The sequence below is a fragment of the Sapajus apella genome, unplaced genomic scaffold (genome assembly GCF_009761245.1).
Source record: "Sapajus apella isolate SASKATOON/1434 unplaced genomic scaffold, GSC_monkey_1.0 scaffold28, whole genome shotgun sequence".
In the NCBI taxonomy this organism is placed as follows: Eukaryota; Metazoa; Chordata; class Mammalia; order Primates; family Cebidae; genus Sapajus; species Sapajus apella.
In genome coordinates, this window is record NW_022436968.1 from 5182265 (window position 1) to 5202412 (window position 20148).

General features: G+C 38.9%; 1 protein-coding gene across 6 annotated transcripts in view; it reads left to right on the forward strand.

Moving 5' to 3' along the window:
* HIBCH (3-hydroxyisobutyryl-CoA hydrolase) overlaps positions 1–20148 on the forward strand; it is a 157298-nt gene that overhangs the window by 72662 nt on the left and 64488 nt on the right. The window lies entirely within an intron of this gene.

Here is a 20148-nt window from a genome sequence, read left to right on the forward strand (position 1 = left end):
GGGGGGTGGGGGGATGGGGCTCTGCCCAGCTCTTGTCTGCCTAGCTACCTACTCTTAACTGGCCAAGTCCAGAAAGCTCTGGGGGCAGGTTATTTGATACCTTGAGGGCCCACCTCCCCACTCCCACCCCGTTGTGCACAGGATTCAGACATGGAATTGAAAGAGGTAACTCTCTACCTTTAAGAGTTAATGTCGTCTTTCCCAGGTTTTAGACTTGCTTAAGGCATGTTACTCCTTTCTTTTGACCCATTTCTCCCTTTTAGAATGGGAATGTATACCCTATACCTGTCCTACCATTGTATCTTGGAAGTAGATAACTTGTTTTGATTTCACAGGCTTCACAGATGGGACCCTGGACTTTGGAATTTTGAGTTGCTCCTGAAACAAGTTAATGTTTTGGAGATACAGAGATGGAGTCAATGTATTTGTGTGTGAGAAGGATATGAGTTTGGGAGGGCAGGCATGGAATGCTATGGTTTGAATATTTGTCCCCACTGAAACTCATGTTGAAACTTAATCCTGAATGTAACAGTATTAAGAAGTGGGGCCTTTAAGTGGTGATGGGGTCATGAGGGTAATTTGATCCATTCATGGATTAATGGGCTATCACAGGAAGAATGGTTTAATTACTATGGGAATGGATCTGTTATAAAAGCCAGTTTGGCATGCTCTTGCTCCCTCACTAGATGATGCCTTTCACTGCTGGGCTCTGAATAGTCCCCACCAGCAAGAAGGCCCTTAACAGATTTGGCCCCTCAACCTTGGGTTTCCCAATCTCCAGAAGAGCTGTGAGAAATAATTTCCTTTTCTTTATAAATTACCCAGTCTCAGATATTCAGTTATAGCAACAGAAAACTTAAGACACCAGCATTTCTTTTTTTTTTTTTTTTAATTTATCTATTTAACTTTAGGTGCATGCTATATCTGGCATTTCTCCCCATGTTGTCCCTCCCCACCCCCCCCGATGTCTCTCCCCATTTATTAATATAAGATGTTTTATGAACTCTAGCTTCTGAAAATGTAATCCTCTAGATCATTGGCTCTCAACCTTGTTTGCACTTTAGAATCATTTGGAAGTCTTTTTAAAATCCCAGTGCCTAGGCTTTCCTTACCTCCCTTAATCACTAAATTGGATAGTGGTGTGAGACCTAGGCATTTTGAAAGCTCCCTGGTGATAGCACTGTGAAGGTAAGGTTAAAAACTGCTGATCTATAGGTTCTTAACTAGTGTGTGGTTGTGTCACCTGTGACATTTTTCTAAATCTCCCAAAGTCTGGTTTTCATATTTTAGTTTGTATCAGAGTAACCTGAAGGGCTTGTTAAAAAGCAGATACTATACTGGGCATATTGGCTCAAGCCTGTACACCTAGCACTTTGGGAGGCCTAGGCAGGCAGATCACTTGAGGCCAGGAATTCAAGACGAGCCTAACCAACATGGTGAAACTCCATCTCTACTAAGAATATAAAATCAGCCAGGTATGGTGGCAGGGGCCTGTAATCCTAGCTACTCCGCAGTCTGAGGCAGCAAAATTGCTTGAACCTGGGAGGTGGAGGTTGCAGTGAGCCAAGATTGCACTATTGCACTCCAACCTGGGCAACAGAGTGAGACTCCATCTTAAAAAAAAAAAAAAAAGCAGATTCTTTCCCCACCCCATTTCTAGTTTAGGCTGGAATGTGGCCCAAGAATTTGCATTTCTAACAAGTTCTCAGATCATGATGATTCTAGTGGGAAGGGAGTTTACTTTAGGAACGATTTTCATAAGGCATTGAGACCACAGTTTACTATTCAAAAAGCCTTTATTTTCAGAATTTTTAGTAGAATTTTGGAATTACACATAATTGCTTAGTGTAGGCGTAGTGTAGATACATTTTTAATCTGTTAAAAACTTCATACAAATTTAACACTTCATCTGACTAAAGAACAATTCATGAATCTGGCAGCACACAGAACCAGAAGGGGTTGAAAGAGCTCCACCTTGCAGCATCATGAGCAGTGAATTTTTATAGGCTAAATGTGGAAACAAATTAGAGAAATTACCTGATTGGCTACCACAAGGCCAATTTGGCCTTATTTGGGCATGGTCTGATGAAATGTTCACCCTCTATGGGTATGGTCTGATCTGTTGGCTACCTATGATTGGTTGAAACTTGGCTATTTGTTACAAAACTATACTCTTAAATTAGGTTTCAGTTTATTTCCATACTAAGGATCCAATTTCTCTTTTTTCCTGTGACGGACTTTTGCTCTTGTTGCCCAGGCTGGAGTGCAGTGGTGTGATCTTGGCTCGCTGCAACCTCTGCCTCCCAGGTTCAAGTGATGTTTCTTATCTCAGCCTCCCAAGTAGCTGGGGTTGTGGGCACATGCTACCAGGCTCTGCTAATTTTTGTATTTTTAGTAGAGATGGGGTTTCATCATATTGGTCAGGCTAGTCTCGAACTCCTGACCTCAGGTGATCTCCTCGCCCTGGCCTCCCAAAGTGCTGGGATTACAGGCAAGAGCCACCGCGCCAGGCCTGAGGTTGCAATTTATTACAGAGGAACTCAAAATGCAGAGACAGTCTCAGTTCAGTGGCTTCTGCTTATTTAACATACCCTAGTACAGAAGTGTGAGAATAACATGGAGCTAATACCAATAGTACTTGTTTGATTCTGGTCAATAAATTTTTACTTTCAGTAATATAAGACAGAATTTTGTTATGAATTTGTGCGGTCCAAAAGATGGCGCCATAGAGCTTGTTCCCACCTTTCCTTTTGTTTTAGTTATAGAAGGTATTATTTTTTCATGTTTTTTGGCTGCATAAATTTCTTTTTGAAAGAATTTGTTCTGAAAAAACAGACATGCTCTTCTTTTTCAAAAAATTTCTTCTTTTTCAAAAAATTTCTTCTTTTTGAAAAACTTTCTGAAAGGACATGTCTTTCATCCCCTTTTGAATGGTTTGTTTGCTTTTTACTTGTAAACCTGCTTTAGTTCTTTGTAGATTCTGGATGTTAGCCCTTTGTCAGATGGGTAGCTCGCAAAAGTTTTTTCCCATTCTGTTGGTTGCTGGTTGACTCTAATGATGTTTCTTTTGCTATATAGAAGCTCTGGAGTTTAATTAGATCCCATTTGTCTATTTTGGCTTTTGATGCCAATGCTTTTGGTGTTTTAGTCATGAAGTCTTACTACAAACAACTCTATGCACATGAACCAATAAACCTGGAAGAAATGGATAAATTCCTGGACACTTGCACCCTCCGTAGCCTAAACCAGGAACAAGTTGAAACCCTGAATAGACCAATAACAAGGGCTGAAATGGAGGCAGCAATTAATAGCCTACCAACCAAAAGATGCCCAGGTCCAGGTGAATTCTACCAGACATACAAAGAGAAGCTGGTACCACTCCTGAAACTATTCCAAATAATACAACAAGAGACAATTCTTCCGAAATCATTTTATGAGACCAACATCATCCTGATACCAAAACCTGGCAGAGACTCAACAAAAAAAGAAAACTTTAGGCCATTATCCATGATGAACATAGATGCAAAAATCTTCAATAAAATACAGGCAGACCATTGCAACAGCACATCAAAAAGCTTATCCATCACGATCAAGTAGGCTTCATCCCAGGGACGCAAGGCTGGTTCAACATATGCAAGTCTATAATTCACCACATAAACAGAACCAAAGGCAAAACCTCATGATTATCTCAAGAGATGCAGGGAAGGCTTTTGACAAAATTCAACAGCACTTTATGTTAAAAAACTCTCAATAAACTAGGTATCAACAGACTGTATCTCAAAATAATTAAAGCTATTTAGGACAAACTCACAACCAATATCATATTGAATGGGGAAAAACTGGAAGCATTCCCTTTGAAATCTGGCACAAGACAAGGATGCCCCCTCTCACCACTCCTATTCAGTATAATGTTGGAAGTTCTAGCCAGAGCAATCAGGCAAGGAATAGAAATAAAGGGTATTCAGTTAGGAAAGGAGGAAGTCAAATTGTCTCTATTTGCAGATGACATGATTGTATATTTAGAGGACCTCATTATCTTAGCCCAAAATCTCCTGAAACTGATAAGTAACTTCAGCAAAGTCTCAGGATACAAAATCAGTGTGCAGAAATCACAAGCATTCCTATACACCAATAACAAACTTAAAGAGAGCCAAATCAAGAATGAAATGTCATTCACAATTGCTACAAAGAGAATAAAATACCTGGGAATACAACTAACAAAGGATGTAAAGGACCTCTTCAAGGAGAACTACAAACCACTGCTCAAGGAAATAAGAGAGGACCCAAACAGATGGAAAAACATTCCATGCTTATGGTTAGGAAGAATCAATATTGTGAAAATGGCCATACTGTCCAAAGTAATTTATAGATTCAATGCTATCCCCATCAAGCTACTTATGACCCTCTTCACAACTGAAAAAAACCACCTTAAACTTCATATGGAACCAAAAGAGAGCCCGCATAGCCAAGATGATCCTAAGCAAAAAGAACAAAGCTGGAGGCATCACAATACCTGACTTCAAACTATACTATACGACTACAGTAATCAAAACAGCATGGTACTGGCACCAAAACAGAGATATAGACCAATGGAACAGAACAGAGGCCTCGAAGGCAACCCCACACATTTACAACCATCTGATCTTTGACAAACTAGACAAAAACAAGCAATGGGGAAACGATTCCCTGTTTAATAAATGGTGTTGGCAAAACTGGCTAGCCATGTGCAGAAAAACTGGACACCTTCCTGATACTTTACACTAAAATTAACTCCAGATGGATTAAAGGCTTAAACATAAGACCTAACACCATAAAAACCCTAGAAGAAAACCTGGGCAGAATCATTCAGGACATATGAATAGATATTTAAATGACTTAATTTATTCTGTTTCTGGGGAAGGCAAATTTTTAAAAATCTCTTTTGCCCTTTATATAAAACTTAAGCTAATATGAGGGAACATAAAAAAGTTTGTGGAAAAATGGAATTAAGATAGAAATAAAGTATTCTTTTTTTTCAACATAAGCTTTATCAAATTTAAGACACTTCTTTTTTCAGCAGTGATACCAGTCATTTAGTCCATCCCTAAATAACTGAGGGGCCTGCAAATTTAACTATGTAAATGCAGTCTTTTTTATATTGGTAACTGATGAAAAATGGGTGCTGTTTACAGAAATTTAAAGATTCATTAGTCTGTTTGGGTTGCTATGAAAGAATACCTGGGGCTGGGTAATTTATTTGGCTCACAGTTCTGTAGGCTGTAAAAGGAGTATGGCACCAACACCTGCCTTTGGTGAGGGCTTTGGGGAACTTCTGATTATAGCAGAAGGGGAAGGGGAGCTGGCATACCACATAGTGAGAGGGAGTGAGAAAGAAGGTGCCACATTCTTTTAAACAACCTGCTTTTGTATGAACAGATAGAGCAAGAACTCATTCATTACTGTGGGGATGTACCAAGCCATTCACGAGGGATCTGCCCCGATGACCCAAATACCTTCCCTTTAGCCCCACCTGTATTGCTGGAAAATAAATTTCAACATGAGATTTGGAGGGGACAAATAATCTATATCAATTAGGAAACATAAAGGAGTTAGAAGGAGCCAAATCAGGTCTGTAAGGTGGATGCCTAATAATTTCCCATTGAAACTCTCAAAATTGCCATTGTTTGATGAACAGAATAAGCAGGGGCATTTACGTAGTGTAGGAGGAGTCTGATGAAACTTTCCTGGGCATTTTTCTGCTAAAGCTTTGGCTAACTTTTTATGATTGTTCTTTGCCGCTCCAGAAAGTCAACAAGCAACTTGCCTTGAGAATTGCAAAAAATTCTTGCCGACCTTTGCACTTGACCGGTCTGTTTGTGCTTTGACTGGACCACTTCTCCCCTTGGTAGCCATTGCTGTGGTTGTGCTTTATCTTCAGGATCACACTGGTAAAGCCATGTTTCATCTCCTATCACAGTTCTTCAAATAAATGCTTCAGGATCATGATCCCACTTACTGAGACTCTCCATTGAAAGCTCTCTTGTCTGCAGCAGATGTGAGTGCAGTGGTTTTGGCACTCATTGGATGGAAAGTTTGCACAGCTTTAATTTTTCAGTTGGAATTGTGTAAACTGAACCAATTTTAAAAGAATTGTGGCATTTGCTGTTCATGCTATTAACCATTGATCATCTTCAATTAGGGCATGAACTAGATGACTTTTTTCCTCACAAATTGATATGGTTGGTCTAACGCTGTGGGCCTCTTGAACATTGTCTCATGCCTTCTTAACATGAGTTATCTATTCGAAAAACTGTTGATGTTTTTGGAACATTTTCCTCAGAAAGTTTTCATAACTCACTAGTGATTTTACTTTTCTTCCATACAAGCTTTACCATAAATTTGATATTTGTTCTTGCTTCAATTTTAGCAGAATTCATGTTGCTCTGATAGGGGCTCTTTCAAACTGCTGTCTAAGCCCACTTAGTGCCTCAAGCTAGATCTTGTACTGGTATGTTATGCCAAGTTAGTAAGAGTTTATTTTTCTACAAAAAAAAATTGAAGTTCGTGCGTAGTTTTTTCATAATATGCATATTCCATGAACTTTTTGAAAATTCCTTGGATATAACATTAATGCACATTTGTTTTAAGTAGATATAAAACAGAGGAAAATCCTTAAATTTTTGTTTCATACATTTAGTATCACTCCCCGGCTGAACTGGATTTAAAGAACATTTTAGGTTCTTCTCTCCTTCCCTCCTAGTCTTCCTTTTCTCCACCACCTCTTGCATTTTAGAATAGGAATGAAGTTGGCTCCCCAACCTAACTCAAAATGTGGTGCAGTATGGTATTGTTTTTGTGTTTCTCAAAGTGCCCTTAAGATACTGCTAGTGAGAGGGTTTTGTGATTGTAGGAGACCAGAATATGCCACTTTGGCATAAAGGTTATTTTGAGCAGATTATTTTGAGAACCAGCAAACACAGGGTAATCTCTGAAAATGTACAAGTTACCTTTTTGTAAGAGAAATGTGTACCTATAAAGGAAATGTCTCTTTGTAAGAGTGTCTGGCTCTCTCTCTGGGGAAGAGAAGGATGACAGAATTGCAAGAGACTCCTATCAACAGAGACACCAACTTAAATCTGCAAAACAATCGTTTCTCTTATTTACCGTAGTTTTTTTGGTTACTTTGGTTTCACATCCTTCTTTCTAGTTCAAGTTGCTATGTAAGCTGGAGTTTTAGGCCCCCTCTTGGAGAGTTCTTACTTCCCCCTAGCTATCTCCCATGTATACATGAGGTATACATGTTGATAAACTATTTTTCTCTTGTCTTTCTTGTTACAGCATTCCTAGCTAAGAACTCAAAAGGGTAAAGGGAAATTCCCGCCCCCCCCACCCCCCCCACCCCGCCACACACACAGAATCCATAGTAGAAAATTAAGTTTTAAAGCATATTTTAGAAAGGGCATGTTGTAATAACTAGAGAAGTGGGAATTGGAATGGAATAAAAATAATGGGCATATACAATTCCCAGATGATTTTATTGCAATACAAACCACCCATGTGAAAGTTGACTAGTGCTCAGTTAAATGCAAACTACTGAATCAGATTATGTTTAGCCAGTGATTAATGTTATTGAAGACATGTCCTTTTTTTCATAAAAAAGAATGAACAGTACTCAAAGATTGAGTTATGTTAATATATTGCAAAGATTTGATAGACATAATAGGTACCATTTTTTGTTTTAAAAGGTGTTCTGTTTTTTGCTATTAGTGACAGTTGAATAGAAGACATTTTAAGAAACCATTTTTAGATTAAATAACAAAGTGCTGAGTTTTTCATAACAGCATTTATTTTACTTAATATGGATCCTGAGAGGCCAGGCACAGTGACACATGCCTGTAATCCTGGCACTTTGGGAGGCCAGAAGTTCAAAATCAGCCTGGGCAAAAAATTAACAAGGCATGGTGGTGCATGTCCCAGCTACTTGGGAGGTTGAGGCAGGAGGGTCATTTGAGTCTAGGAATTCCAGGCTGCAGTGAGCCATGATTGTACCACTATATCTGATACCCTGCAGTAGGTGGCGGGAGGCGGGGAAGGAACCTGAGAATTTATGAAAGAAGAGATGAAATAATGTATTAACTAAGTTAAGAGTTTTAGAGAAACTTCTGAGTTCAGCTTTTTGGTATACTTCTTCCCACCCACCTATGTCATTTAAATCTCTTAAAAAAAAAATACCTGAAAGATATGAAAAGAGCTTTCTTTAAGACTGAAATATCAGTGACACATCAGGAGCTGAGAAAGGAAAAATAGAGGGAAATTTCCTGTTGATTTCTAAGTGTATAGGGTATATGGTTATTTGTTGTTATCTATATTGACTATTGAACTTTCTCTAAGTATGGATGGACATGTTGTTTTGATAGAGAGGGGTGGATCTCCCCTCATCTCCAGATGAGATTCTTTTAGATTTTCTTCTGTCTTTTGGATTTCCTTCTTAGGGGAGAGTTAGGATTGCATTCATTCATTCATTCATTCATTTATTTTAGATGGAGTCTTGCTCTGTCTTTTGGATTTCCTTCTTAGGGCAGAGTTAGGATTGCATTTATTTATTCATTCATTCATTCATTTATTTATTTGAGACGGAGTCTTGCCCTGTCACCAGGCTGGAGTGCAGTGGTTTGATCTCGGCTCACTGCAACCTCCACCTGCTGGGTTCAAGCGATTCTCCTGCATCAGCCTCCTGAGTAGCTGGGATTACAGATGTGAGCCACCACACCTGGCTCTGGCTAATTTTTGTAGTTTCAGTAGAGTCAGGGTTTCACCATGTTGGCCAGGGTGGTCTCAAACTCCTGACCTCAAGTGATCCACCTGCCTCTGCCTCCCAAAGTCCTGGGGTAACAGGTGTGAGCCACTGCACCCGGCCTTAGGATTGCTTTCAGTTGTATAGTTTCTTGTAGTAAATTTTTAGGGTCATTTAGTTTCTTAATGAGATTTTTATTACAGGTAAGCATTGGGTTATATTGATTTTTCAAAATGTAATGAATTATCATCTAATTGTTGTTCTTCTGGCTGCTTGGCAGTGTACCACAGGTGGTCTGTTTAACTGTATTTTACCACTTGTCTTTTATTAGAACCCTTGTTTTTCACCTTCTTATACCCCATTTCCACCTACCCTTTAGCCCAGGGATATCTAAGTTGGAGGGTGCTTTCATTTTCTTACCAAGAACTCAACTTCACTGCTTTCCCTCCCCCTGTGCCCACATTAAGGTATTGCATTCTGGGAAACATAATTTTGATATGCTAGGAGTATAGATATTCTTGGAAACTTTGACAAACTTACAGATTCTGAGATCTACAGGGAGTTATTTTTCCTGTGGCCATATTGGTCAGGCTTTGGGTTCATTTCATTTGTATATGAAACCACCCTAGGTTCAAGGTCAAGTGGCAGGCACCTTTTACCCTGTGCATTTCTCATCCTTTCTCATCTGCCCTGATCATGTTGGATTGGATGAGTTTTGGTCTAGAGGGTTCTGTTTCTTACTGAGGCATGAAACTATTTCACACAGAAGAAAAGCAGAGAAGAGCTCTTTTTGCCCATGAAATGAGCTCTTTCCCCTAAGGATATATGGATATGTCAGCTCCAAAACTAGAGGCTCATTATGACTTTAGCCATCATTTGAGATTATTCTCAACTATTTTACCCAAGCAGCAAAACTTACTGGATGTCTAGATGTGCTAGAAACTGGTTGGGCTCTGGTGATAAAATAGCGAACAAAGAAGATATGGTTTCCTTTCTCCTAGAGCTTACTGTCCAAACAGGCAAATATAAGGTAGTCTGGAAATACATTAAACAGTACCAGCCTTAGCTGTGTGTATGTGTGCATAGTCTATTGATGGGGGTAGTATAGGGAAAGCATCTTGGAGGAAATTATATTTAAGCTGAGACTTAAGGAAGGAGGAATTGACCAGGGGAGAAAAGTTGAGAGTAGTGAAAGAATGAGACATGGTTGTTGTCATCGTATAAGGGTTTGATGCAATGTTGAATGACAGTTGGTGGGTGAGAAAATAATAGTATATGTGAAAATGAGATGAGAGAGAATGCGTATTTGAGCAAAGTTCAATGTGCCTGCATTTTGGAGTGTGGAGGAGTTGGGGGTTAAGTTCTGAGGCCAGAGAGGTAAGCAAGAAGCCAGATCAGTTCTCTTACAGGACATGTTAAGTAGTTGATCTTGAGATCAGTTTGGAGAGCTAATTAAGTGCTTTTAGGAGGGCAACAACTGGAACAGATTTGCGTTTTAGAAAGATAACTCTGATGGGAAGAATTGACTGGAGGAGGGTGGGATTGGAAGTAAAGTGATTATTTAGGAAGCTGTTGCAGGGAAACGGGTGAGAGATTATGGTGATTAAATGTAAGGTGGAGGCTGAACACGGTGGCTCACACCTGTAATCCCAGCACTTGGGAGGCGGAAGCAGTGAATCACCTGAGGTTGGGAATTTGAGACTGGCCTGGCCAACAGGGCAAAACCCTGTCTCTACTGAAAATACAAAAATTAGCCAGGCCCAGTGGCGTGCGCCTGTAATCCTACCTACTGGGGAGGCTGACAGTGGAGCCAAGATCGCACCACTGCCCTCCAGCCTTGATGACAGAGCAAGACTCCATCTCACAAAAGAACAAACAAAAAGTCAGGGTAGAGATAATGAAAGGATAGATAGTTGATAGTGTAGCTTTTTAAGAGAGAGATTTCGGAGAAGACTTGATGGGTTTTGATGATGGATTGTATGTGGTGGATAAAGAGGAGCAGGAATGACTTTCAGGTTTCTAGGTTGGGCCATGGAATGAATGGTGGCACTGTTTACTAAGATTTGGGAAGAAGAGTGGCTATGGAGTGGGCTGGGGAGAGTGAAAGGAAATGAATTTAATTTTGAGCTGGACCTCGTAGAATGGTAGATTGTTAATACATAAATAAGTATTTTCCCTCAATTATTTGTAGTTGAATACCATTTTTGTCTAAAAATAACATGAATCATACATACCCAATAGCAGGGTAAAAAAGTCTGTTTGGTGCTAATCTCTGTGTGTTAGTTCATTAAAATACATTATTATATAATCAATATATTAATATATATATTAAGATTCAATATAAGCCTAATAATGTGAGAAACATAGTAAAAAGTCTTTGGTTTTTCTTTGCAGCCTGCTATTCTGTTAATCTAATGCATGTGGTCCCAGAGATACATTGTGAAATGTATTTAATAGTCATAATAGTAACTTTTATACCATAGTGAAAGCATGTGTGATGACAAATCTATTTGAATTTCTAACAAAAGAGATTGAAATGGTGCTATTTCAAAGCACCATTTATCCTGAGTGATGGTGATAGGCTGTCACATACTCTCCAGTACTGTGATACAGTGTTCATTCTGGGCAGGAGCTTACTCATTTTCTCTGGTTAGATTTAAATCCATGACTCTGTGTAAACATCAGTCACATCACCCATTCTATGTCTTTCTGAGTTTTTTGTCTTTACTGTGGTTATCAACTGTTTACTTTGGAATATTTACTTTTTAAGCATCAAGTTGAATTGTTTATATGTGTCTGCGTTTACGTGTTGAGGGATTAATCTTGCCATTAATATAAATCGTAGGTGATTATGCCTTAAAATAACTTTAAATATCTCTTTTTTTTTCTTTTTTTCGAGACAGAGTTTTGCTCTTGTTACCCAGGCCGGAGTGCAATGGCGTGATCTCAGCTCACTGCAACCTCCACCTCCTGGGTTCAAGCAATTCTCCTGCCTCAGCCTCCTGAGTGGCTGGGACTACAGGCACGCACCACCATGCCCAGCTAATTTTTGTGTTTTTAGTAGAGACGGGGTTTCACCATGTTGACCAGGATGGTCTTGATCTCTTGACCTCTTGATCCACCCGCCTTGGCTTCCCAAAGTGCTGGAATTATAGGCGTGTTCCACCATGCCCGGCAAATATCTTTTTTTAAAAAAGTAGGTGTAATAACAAAATTTATTTTTACTAGTACGTTTTAAATTTTATTTTACTTTAAGTTCTGGGATATATGCACAGAACATGCAGGTTTGTTACATAGGTATACATGTGCCATGGTGGTTTGCTGCACCTGTCAGCCCATCATCTAGGTTTTAAGCCCTGCGTGCATTAGGTATTTGTCCTGATGCTCTCTTTCCCCTTACCTCCCACCCTCCGACAGGTCCTGGTGTGTGATGTTCCCCTCCCTGTGTCCATGTGTTCCTATTTTTCAGCTGCCACTTATGAGTGAGAACAGTGGTTTTCTGTTCCTGTGTTACTTGCTGAGAATGCTGGTTTCCAGCTTCATCCATGTCCCTGCAAAGGACATGAACTAATTATTTTTTATGGCTGAATGGTATTGCCTAGGTTTTCTTCTAGGGTTTTTATGGTTTTAGGTTTTACATTTAAGTCTTTAATCCATCTTGAATTAATTTTTGTATAAGGAAGGGGTCCAGTTTCTGCATATGGCTAGCCAGTTTTCCCAGCACCACTTATTAAATAGGGAATCCTTTCCCCATTGCTTGTTTTTGTCAGATTTGTTGAAGAACAGATGGTTTTAGATGTGGGGTTTTATTACTGAAGCCTCTGTTCAGTTCCATTGGTCTATATATCTGTTTTGGTACCAGTACCATGCTGATTTGGTTACTTTATTTTTATAATTATCAGTCTTTGAAAATTAATATTGGGTTACTCTGGGTATATTGCCTATGGGTTAGCCCTGCTTCACAAGGAGCAGTTAAAAAAAAATCTTTTTGTCTAGAATAGTAATATCTGGAAATATGAAAGCAAGTGCTTATTCCTAGTTGCAGATTAACATATTTATATGTTGGAATGGATTTATTGTCTTTTTAAAGTAATTATAATGAGATGTTCTTTTAAAGCCACGAATAGAACTGTGTCAGCTTTTTCCTCTTACTGGAATAGTCTGAAAACTCATCTAGCTATGATTCTTAATTAAAAAGTAAAGTCTTAGGTTGCCTAAAGTTTGCCTTTAGGGATGCCAAAAACTTAAGGAACTCATTTTTACAGTGACAGAGTAGAAGTTTGACTACATTCACATACTTTTTCCATTTTTGTTCAACTGATATTTATGCTTATCCATATTAACATTCTTTATAGTAGATTATATTACTTTGCAAAGATGACTGTTTAATAGTAATGCAATTAAAAAACAGTAAATATCAGAGTGCTTGGGACACCATAAATGAAGGCACAGCAGGGTTAGATGTAAAAGAAAAATATATCATGCCACACTAAAAGAAAGTGGTGTAACTTTTTAAATATGAAATGACATATATTTTATGGCAAAAACTTTTATTTGAGGTAAGACATACCATAGTTGCAGAATGGTTAGATACAACATTTAAATTTTAATGTCCTATGAGTCTGTTTCTATTGTGCTTTTGGTTGTGGCCCTTTCTCATGTATCTGATTATTTCTGAGTTATTTCTAATTGAGTATTTAAAATGAAGTTATTTTTGAGTCCTAGGATGATATTCTCTTTCTCCAAAGAAGACGGACCTTTGTATCTGGTAGGTGTTCAGGCTAAGAGCACTAGCAGTCCCAGATCATCTCAGTCCAGTCAGGACTTCAGAGAATTTGAAGCTGGACTTTGTTCTAGGGCATCCTAGCTCCTGAGTTGTAGCTTTTAGGGGCCCAACTTGGCAAGCCCTACATTTCCATTTTGCTTCTTTAGAAGATAAGGCTTAGCTCAGTCTGTTTCAAACTTTATTCAGATTTTTATCATTTTAAGATCACTGGGGTCAGATTCGAAAAATATTTTTATTGACAGTAATCAACTGCAGAAAGCTATTTTATAAATACTTGTCTAAAAGCCTTAGTAATAACTAAATATGAAGCTGAATTGAATTACTTAATGAGTTCCATAGTGAACAATATGACACTTGTACTAAAGCTGAGTAACTATAGGAACAAACCTTTGCTATTTGATGTAACTCTACTGGTATATTTTCTAACATTTAAAAAGTACTAATCTTGGCTGGGTGTGGTGGCTCATACCTGTAATCCCAGCACTTTGGGAGGCTGAGGTGGGCAGATCACCTGAGGTCAGGAGTTGGAGACCAGTCTGGCCAACATGGCAAAACTCCATCTGTACTAAAAATACAAAAATTAGCAGGGCATGGTGGCATGCGCCTGTAATCCCAGCTACTCGGAAGACTGTGGCAGGAGAATCACTTGAACCGGGGAGATGGAGGTTGCCATGAGCTGAGATCGTGCTACTGTGCTCCAGACTGGGTGACAGAGGGAGATTCTAAATGTCTCCAAAAAAACAAAACAACAAAAAAGTCATGAGATTTATAGATGCTATCTTCAGTCTCACTCTCCCCATCACCCCAGCCTCACTAGAACACTCATATACTGTGGACAGAATTGGTCTTCTAAAAAAAATAAATAAAAAAAAAATAAAACATAAAAATAAAAATGACTAATCTTGGCCAGGTGTGGTTGCTCATGCCTGTAACCTTAGCACTATGGGAGGCAGAGGCAGTTGCGTCACCTAAGGTCTGGAGTTTGAGACCATGAGCCTGTCCAATATGGCAGAACCCCATCTCTACTAAAAATACAAAAATTAGCCCAGTGTGGTGGCAGATGCCTATAGTCTCAGCTAGTCAGGAGGCTGAGGCAGGAGAATTGCTTGAACCCGGGAAGTGGAGGTTGCAGTGAGCCAGTATGGTGCCACTGCACTGTAGCCTGGGCAATAGAGCAAGACTGCCTCAAAAAAATTAATTAATAAAAAGTAAAGACTGGGTGTGGTGGCTCATGCCTGTAATACCAGCATTTTGGGTGGCTGAGGCAGGCAGATCATGAGGTCAGGAGATTGAGACCATATTGGCTAACCTGGTGAAACCCTGTCTCTACTAACAATACAAAAAATTAGCCGGCCGTGGTGGCACGTGCCTGTAGTCCCAGCTACTCAGGAGGCTGAGTTAGGAGAATCACTTGAACCTGGGAGGCAGAGGTTGCAGTGAGCCAAGATGGCACCACTTCACTCCAGCCTGGGCGACAGAGCAAGGCTCCGACTCAAAAAAACCTAAATAAAATAAGATAAAATAAAATGACTCATTTCATGGCCAGGTGCAGTGGCTCACAGTTGTAATCTAGCACTTTGGGAGGCTAAGGTGGGCAGATCATCTGAGGCCTGGAGTTTGAGACCAGCCTGGCCAACATGGTGAAATCCATTTCTACTAAAAATACAAAAATTAGCTGGGTGTGGCAGCGCATATCTGTCTGTAGTCCCAGCTACTCTGGAGGCTGAGGTGGGAGAATCACTTGAGCCTAGGAGGCTGAGATTGCAGTGAGCCAAGATCGTGCCACTACACTCCAGCCTGGGCAACAGGATGAGACTCTGGCTCAATCAATCAATCAATCAATCAATCAATGGGCTAATCTTGTAAACAAGTGGAAAGCTCTAAAAGGTGAACAGATGAAACCACAATCATAAGAATTGAACATATTTCTTTGAATAACAGAACATACTATGTATATTTTCATGCACATATTTTACATGTACATACATGACTTGAATGAACATTGCTTAATAAGCTTGGCCTAATGAACATTTACTCTGTAACTGCAGAATTCACGTTAACTTCATTTGTGTGTGAAACACTTGCCAAAATTAGCCATGGAATTAGTCTTAATGTATTTTAAAGGATTAGTCTTACAGAAGATAATATCTGGCCCCAGTAGAATTAAGCTTGCAATCCATAATAGAAAGAAAATGGGGAAGTCCCAAATGTTTGGCACAGGAGCAGTAACTTTTGTATGACATCACAATGAAATAATAATTAAAAAAAAACAAAATCAATAAACAGTATAATTAAAGCAGAAAATTATTTTTGTAGACGAATAAAACTGATAAATCGTTAGTGATAAGTTGATAAAGATAAAAGCAAAATATGTTACAAATATAGAAAAAAATAGCACATCACTATAGAACCCATAGTCATTAAAAAGATTACAGGGCAGTGTTATATACAAGTTTATGCTCATATATTTCAAAATTTTGATGAATGGACAAATTTTTATGTATCTAAGTCATAAAGCATCTTAATTCTATGACTTAATGAAATTGAATTCATAACAGTTAATGGAAAGTAAATCTTTAGAAACCTTTTCACAAAGAAAATTTCAGCCCCAGGGAGTAGGGAGGGATTACTTAAAGAACACACTTAAATATTACTTAAATGTACCATAAGCAAAATGAACAAATTGTAATGTGTTAAGAATGAGAATTTCTGTTCATTCCAAGACATCCTTGAAAGATTGAAAAGGCAAGCTGCAGACTGAAAAGATATTTGGTATACATCTGATAAGGGAATCATGTCTAGAATATATAAAGAATTTCTACCAGTTAATTCCAAAATCCAGTATAAAAAAGGAGCAAAAGATTAGAACAGATGTTCCACAAAGAGGATACCCAGATAGCTGATAAACCTGAAAAAGCTCTCAACTGCATTAATCATCAAGGACATGCAAATTAAAACTGCTGTAAAATACTAACATATAGTCATTAGAATGGCTAAAATGTGAAAGACATCTTCAAGTGTTGGTCAGGATGTAGAACAACAAACTCACATACAGCTAGTGGAGTAGAAATTTGCACTGCCGCTTAGGAAAATTGTTTTGATATCTTTTAAAGTTGAATGAGTTAATAATGCCCTGTGTGTTTTTTTTAAGATGGAGTCTTGGTCTTTTTCCAGGCTGGAGTGCAGTGGTGCAGTCCTGACTCACTGCAACTTCCACCTCCCAGGTTCAAGTGATTCTCCTGCCTCAGCCCCCCAAGTAGCTGGGATTACAGGTGCATGCCACCACACCCAGCTAATTTTTGTATTTTTAGTAGAGACAGGGTTTCACCATGTTGAACAGGCAGGCTGGTGTCGAACTCCTGACCTCAGTCCTACCTTGACCTCCCAAAGTGCTAGGACTACAGACATGAGCCACCACACCCAGCTGATTAATACTCTTCACCCGACACTTTTACTTTCTGATATATATATCTGACCAAAATACATTCAGAAGAATGGCCACTGAATTGTTATTTGCAGTAGCCCAAAACTGGAGACAACCCAAATAGCCATTTATATTAGAATGGCTTAACAAATTGTTTATTCATACAAAGGGATGCTATACAATGAAAAAGTACAAATTACTGCTATATACAATAACATAAAATCTCACAAACATGATGTTGACTGAAAGAAGTCAGATAGTAATATATATTCTGTGATTCTATTTATATCCAGATAAACCAGAAAAAACTCTAATTCTTCATTAGAGGTCAAAATAGTAGCTACTTGAAGGATGGAGGATGTAGTGACAGGGTGCGTAAAGCAATTTCTGATAGTTTTTATCTGGGTTTTGGTCACATGGGTGTGTTCATTTGGATAATTCATTGAAACTGTATGCCTACTATATTTGTTACTGTTTATGTACATTTAAGTGGATATTATACGTCAAAAAAGCTAGAAAAAGCCTGTGTGGCTTACTGGAGTGAAAGTGGGGAATGGATAGACCATAAAATCAGGGAGGTAGAAAGGGACCAGATCATCAGCCATGTTAATATTTTAGTGTGATAGGAAGTCACTGGAGACTTTTGGGCAGGAGAATCACGTGATATGTTTTACATTTTTAATAAGCGTGCTTTGGTATGGAGATGATAGGTTGTGGCAAGAATAGAAGCAAGAGACAACAGCCCAGGCAAGAGTGGATAAAGGCTTCAAGTAGGGTTGGAATGGTGTGGATGGTGAAAAGTGGCCCAGTCCAGGTTATATTTTGAAATTAGAGCTGTCAGAATATTTCATAGATTACATTGTTGGGTAGGAAGGAAAGACGGTTAACGCTGAGATGTTTGGCCTGAGCAGCTGGGTGAATTGTGGTGCTATTTACTGAGGTGAAGACAGAGAAAGGAGCATACTCAAGGAGAAATCAGATTTACTTTTGATATGTGAAGGTTGAGATACTTATTAGACATTCAAAATGAGATGTTAAATAGCTGAGTAGAGAAATTAGGGATGGGGAAATAATTGATTGGTGTTTTCAGTGGTGCTTAAAATCCTAGGGCTGGAAGAGATCTCCTAGGGAATGAATGTAGACAGGGCAGAATACATTGGAGTAGAGTGAAGGGGAATGAAAGGATGGCATCTAATTATTGTGACAAATCAACACTTTGATATCAGGGAGAAGTGAAAGAGCAACTAATTAATTAGATTTTAAAACAGGAATGTATGGTGTCTCAAAGCCCAGTAAAGCCTTTCATAAAGTAGGAATGAGCAACTCTATCAGATATTACTGAGATAGATAGTATTCAGTTAGGTGAAAAATGAGATTTGACTACTGAGTTTGATAGGTTTTGGGGAGAGTATTTGAGGAGAGTAGGAGTTGGAATAAAGTATTACACTTGGAGAATGTATCTGTATAAAAATTAGCTAATACAATAAAACCTGACTCTGGAGACTTTAGCAAAGGAGTATCAGCTGAGATTAAGGGTCAAATAAAATGGAAGACAAAATTTCAGACATTAAGAGGTACTTCTTACCAGTAACCTATAATACATTCTTTGATGCAAGATAGAAAAATTAGTTATGAATCTGCCATCAAGGTTTTACACCTCATTCGACATGGTTCGGCATATTCCTAGTATCTTCAAGTGAAGTGACTTGACTATTTCAAGGCTTCATCTTTATTGAAAGGCTTTAAAATTGGCTCTTAATTATACTTATGTCAGTGGTCTCTTATTCTGTTTTTCATTAATAACTTTTTACTCAAAACTTGATGTCTTTTTTTTCATTATTAACAGCCAATGCTGAAACAAAATATACTATGTAACATAAGATAAAGAATGGAATCAGTGAATCAGTTACCATGTATGGATCTGTAGAGTCTATGTGAAGTAATATGAGCTTCTAAGTTTCTTTTTCCATAGAGTTCAGGAGGTAGAGAGGGCCCTCTGTAGAGAATTTGGTCTGTTAGGTTGTTCTTTTGTAAAGGAATGACGATTCCAGAAGATGTGATGGGAATGGCTAGTCAGGGACAGCAGTGTTAGGAGGTTGTGTTGGGAGGGAAAGCACAGAACAGTATTGCAGTGAATATATACTGGGGTTGAAGGGCTTATGTTGTGTGATGCTGATGACAGGATCTAGGTCTGGTTCTAACTAAAAATGTGGTGAAGACATTTTAATTGGAAAGAACAGAGACTCCCTCAAGTAGATCCACAGAAGAGAATGGGGCAGTTATTAGACAACTTCAGGGACCAAATGGGAATCCAAAGACAAAAGCCACAACATAGCTTATCTTCCTGAAAATTGGGCTGCAGGTGTGGGCTTCAGGCAAATTCGTGTGTTTATTTTTCTATCTCTGAATCTTTTTATATATTTATTTTGTCTTCCATCTTGTATAGACTGCAGCATTCTCACGTTTTTTTTTCCTCTACTGCATATAATTTCAGCTTTTATTTGGCTATCATGCCATCTTTAGCTCCAATGTCAGATGACCTTTAAGCTTCACTGCCTGTCATCGACAGACAGTTGTGCACTGTGTTTTAGTTTCAGTACCTAAGAGTAAGGAACCTTGTCTGATTCACCCCTGTGCCTTTACTTCCCAGGCCTCTGAATTCTGGTTAACATCCATTGGCTGCCCTTGGGTCCGTTGCCCATCCCTAGTTCAGTGCCTGCTGGGAAAAAGAAAAAAAGTCTCTAGGCAGAGCAGATTCCCTTAGAGAAAAAACAGTGATTGATCAGGCAGTAGCCTTCTCTAATATGTCTTCCTTACTTTAGAAGTTTTATGATTGGCTGGATGATATGGCTCACGCCTGTAATCCCAACACTTTGTGAGGCTGAGGTGCCCACGTTGGGCAGATCACCGGAGGTCAGGAGCTCGAGACCAGCCTGGCCAACATGGTGAAACCTATCTCTACTAAAAATACAAAAATTAGCTGGGCACGGCGGTGGGTGTCTATAATCCCAACTACTCAAGAGGCTGAGGCAGGAGAATTGCTTGAACCCGGGAGGTGGAGGTTGCTGTGAGCAGAGATTGAGCCACTGCACTCTAGCCTGGGTGACAGAGTGAGACTCCATCTCCAAAAATAAGTTTTATGATTAATTGAAATTGTAAAAGCTT